General features: G+C 39.2%; 1 pseudogene; it reads right to left on the bottom strand.

Annotated features, from left to right (window-relative positions):
- Positions 1 to 746: 746 nt before the first annotated feature.
- Positions 747 to 4,166, bottom strand: LOC139707327 (CYFIP-related Rac1 interactor B pseudogene; annotated as a pseudogene).
- Between the last annotated feature and the right edge of the window lie 329 nt (positions 4,167 to 4,495).

Raw genomic sequence — 4,495 nt, 5'->3', positions numbered from 1 at the left:
GCCACTGTGCCCAGTTTTTTTCCCTCATTTTATTTACTTATTTTAAGCCCAGCTAAAATTTTGTATATGTAATTCTACATCTTTTGCTTTCTTATTTTTGGCTTCTCTTTGAACACTTCTCACATGTTCACTTATATCCAAGAAAAAAAACCTGCATTAAGTGAGCAACAGGTCAAAGTTGAGTTTCTAGCAAAGTGAACCTTAACCTGTCTTGAATTTGCTTAGAGATGTCTATATACATTTAAAAGAAAGTGACCTAGTATCACCAACATTAGGTAACAACAGTCGGGTGTGGCTCAGAAGATACACCTAACTCATGAAGAAATCAAAAGAAGAACTGAGGAAAACCCTTTTGTTGTGTAAATTACTACAGAAATTAATAGGCACCTTCACTGAGTCAAGGGTGAGCATAATTTCAGCACATAATAAAATGAAGATCAACCTTTTTTTTTTAATGTTTCAATAAAATTTTATTTGTGAACACTGGAATTTGAATTTCATATACTTTTATCATGCTACAAAATATTTTTTCAACCTTTTAAAAAACCATTTGTTATTCTCTTTTCCAACCTTTTTTTAAAGCCATTCTCAGTTCACAGGCTATACAAAAATGGATGGTGGGTGAACAGGCCCACAGACCAGTTTTTGCTGACCCCAGGGCTAGTTAAGGGATTTTTCCCACTTATTCTTCCACATGCAGATTGTGAACTATATTACCAAACAGACCACAGCAGTATCACTACCTCTATTTCAATCATTATTTATTTGTATCCATTCACGCTATTCAAGCATTCTCTTGGCACCTATTCAAATTTGGGTACTGTGCAAGTTCCTTCTTTGGGTCACTGAAGGACAATTAAGACGTGGCTCTTCTCTCCAGACATTATGCTTCTCCTAGTATCAGAAAAGACACCCCAAAGTGCAGTTATATTTCAGAGGTGTTCTATGAGATACTTGTATTAAGTTCTTAGGCAATAGTAACAAATTACCATATACTGGGTGGCTTCACAGTCTTAGAGATCAGAAGTCTGAAATCAAAACATCAGCAAGGTCGGAAACTTCTGGAGGCTCTCAGGGAGACCCTGTTCACGACTCTCCTAGTTTCTGTGGCTCCAGCAATTCTTGAGTTCCTTGGTTTGTAGATACACTGCTCACCTCTGCCTCCATCCTTCCATGGCTAGCTTCTGCTTTGTGTGTGTTTCCCGTTCTTTTCTCTTCTAAGAACTTGTCATTGGATTTGGGGCCAATATTAATCCAAGATGATGTCATCTCTAAGTTCTTATTTTCATTTGCAAATACCCTTTTTCCAAATGGAGTAATATTTATAGATTCCAGAGAGATGTATTGGGGGGGCGGTGTTACTATTCAACCCATTACAATATTCTTAGAAGATGCCTAGAAAGATGCCAATATTATCCAAAAAGTTTCATGAAGGAGGTAACATACACTGATCCTTGAAAGAGAGTTGGTATTGGTCAGATACAAAAGGAGGAGAAAGAGGAAACCAGGTTCAGGTTCCAGACAGATCAGAATTATGGACGTATGTGGAGTGATCTGTGAACAGCAAGGAGGTGAGCGCGGCTGCAGAACTGGGTGTGAAGTGGGAGAGTATCGGGCAGGAGGCCAGATAAGTCAGCAGGAATTTGGTCAGGAAGGGCTGTGTGTGCCATGATATGGTGGATGAATCCAGAAGGTTTTGTGGGAACTGCGGTGATGTTCTTCCATGGTTACCCATTTTAACTGTATTACGTACCTCAGATACTCTTCATTACACTACTGCCACATTAGATTAGACAACCTTCAAGCAGCTTCTCCCAACCAAGAGATTCAGATTGCATGATTTAGGTTTTATGACCCTTAAACTAAAAAACATGTTAGTTTTCTACCACCACTGAGATCATGGCCTTTAATTTCCTCCTGGGAAGTCCCTCTTCTATTCACTCTTCTCCCAGTGTTAAGGGCCACTCTTCCTTCCACACCCCATGCTTCATGATGCTGCCCTTGCACTCCTGAAACCGAGAATCAAACAAACGTGCATTTCCTTCTATCACTATGTCCATGAAGAATAAATCAAGAAGAGAAGGCAAGTTAATGACAAGATCCTGGGCTTATATACATAGCAGTTTTAAAAGCGATTAAAATGATGTACATAGACAATACTAGAGACCCAATTGTCTATACCCTAACAGAAGGAAAAATTATGCAATGTATATATGCATTCCATAAAACTATACATGGGGAAAACTTCACCAGCCTAAAAACAAAACATCAGTAAACCAAACCACACTTAGAAAAATGAAAGCTGATTTTTATTTTATCATCAACAGCCATCCTTTAAACATGAACATGCATACGTAATATCTACACACACATCACAGTTTTTAACGTTAGTTAATAAAGGTTAAACACACAACATACATCCTTTAAAAAAAGTCAAAATGCAAACTTAAAACTTTAAACAAAAGTCTTAACTAATTTAAAAAAAGTTTTGTGTTGGGTACCATTTTTACAACACAGTTAATTTAAACATTTTCATTTTGGCTGCACATGAAAAAAGCGGCAGTAGAAAATAAAGTCATTGAAGTTTTTTAAATAGCAGAGTAGGCAGTTTTGCCATGCAGAAGAAGCAATATTAAATATTAGTTTTCAAAAAAAAATCCACATTTAAAAATATTTAGTTCAAATCACAGAATTTTTCTCAGTAGAGAACCCAATGCAATGCATAATTAGCTGCCTTAGATGGCCTGTTTGAAAGGACAACGTCCCCTCAGAGTATAACTTTACTGATTTTGGCACAGAAAAGAAGTCTTAAGAACAAGAACATGATTTAAAAAGAGGGAAGAGGAACCGAGGAAAGAAATAAAAGCAAGAATAAATGAGATAGTAATTGCAATCACTAAAAAACTGCATTCTCAGTCATTGCAGAATACTGTCTTCTGTCTACAGCAGGTGCTTACTCCAGAACAGTTATTGCAGCATGGATTTAATTTGCTTGGAGGTAGTCTCATCATTCAAATGTTTTGTTGTGTACCTGAGAGCATTTAGAAGACCTTCTACACTATTAGGAGGTTGGTCCTTAAGAACTTTGATACAGCCTTTCATATCAATTTTGGAAGTTTTGGCAAATGCTCCCACTGGATGTACATGGTCATAGAGTATTATGACACCCACCATTACCCGCAAGCAGAATGACACTGTCTCTTCATTTGTAAATCTGCTTCTATACTCCGGAGTTTCCAGCATGACTCTACATACACTAGCCATGGTGCTTAAACAGTCTGTGGTATTTTCTATTGGTAAATTTTTATTCTCTGATACAAATTTTGTTGTAGCATCACTTAAGGTTTTCAGCATGGGGGTTGCCTCAGCATAAAACAAAGACATTCGATTTGCCAATTCATTATTTACTTCATTTTCTCCTTCTGCTGGAACATTATTAATCCTCATCCGACTCAATGTTCTTCTATAGTAGCTGAAATCATTCTGTATGGCAGGATTTGTCATCTTGAGTTCATCAAACCGGAGGGTGAAGTGAAGAATTTCTGCAAACTGTTTAGCAAGAGCCTGCTCTCGCTCTAGATGCTGGGTGGGAGAATATGGGGTACTGGTCAAGGCTCCCAGAAGGCCTCTTAATGCTGCTTCTAACCTCTGAGAAAATTCATAAAATTTCTTTAATTTTCCTACAAGTGGAACAACTGCACCCCATGCCTTCTCTTGCAACTTCTCATCTGCTGGATGTTGGATTGCCTCTCGTATTTCATGGCCTGCTCCTCTGTATGACTGCAAGTCCTCCAAGATGCCTTCTACATCTTTTAATACTACATTCACCTGATTATAAATTTCCTTCTCAGATTCTGTAGGCTGGGCATTTTCAAAATCAAGGAAAAAATTTGGCCCCTGCTCAAGGTCTGTGCATGTCAAAACTTTAAGAAGATTCCCCATGTTAAGGTACCTTCAGCCAGTGCTGGTGATTCTGTTGTTGTCCTTCTTTCCTCCCTCGAGCCTCCAGGCTCTCAGCCCCGCTCCTCCGCCCTCCTCGAGCCGCGGCGGCGGCTCCTCAACGGCGCTAGGGGGAGCCCCGGGCCCGGAGCGGGGAGCGGCGGCGGCCGGACCGGGAGCCCCTCCGCACCTGCCCCTGTGGCGGCGCCGCGACGAACTAGGCGGCGGCGGCGGCGGCGGCGGCGGCGGCTCCGAGCCGAAGATCAACCTTTTGGAACTACAATTTCCCATTATCAAACGAAATCATTTTTTCCCAACCCAGGAAAGAAGCAAAGCAAAACTACCAATAATTCCACATTGTTTATCAAGGGATGAAAGTTCATAAGCTTTGGTTCGATAATTGTATTTCTACAGTTCTATAACAAGGAAATAATCCTAAATCCAGAAAATAATTCATGTCTGATAATATCTATCACAAAGTTATATATATATATATATATATATATATATATATATATATATATATATATGAATAATACATATAGGGCTGGGGTTG

Source organism: Marmota flaviventris, chromosome 1, assembly GCF_047511675.1.
Source record: "Marmota flaviventris isolate mMarFla1 chromosome 1, mMarFla1.hap1, whole genome shotgun sequence".
NCBI lineage: Eukaryota > Metazoa > Chordata > Mammalia > Rodentia > Sciuridae > Marmota > Marmota flaviventris.
This window is presented reverse-complemented; position numbering and strand designations above follow the sequence as displayed.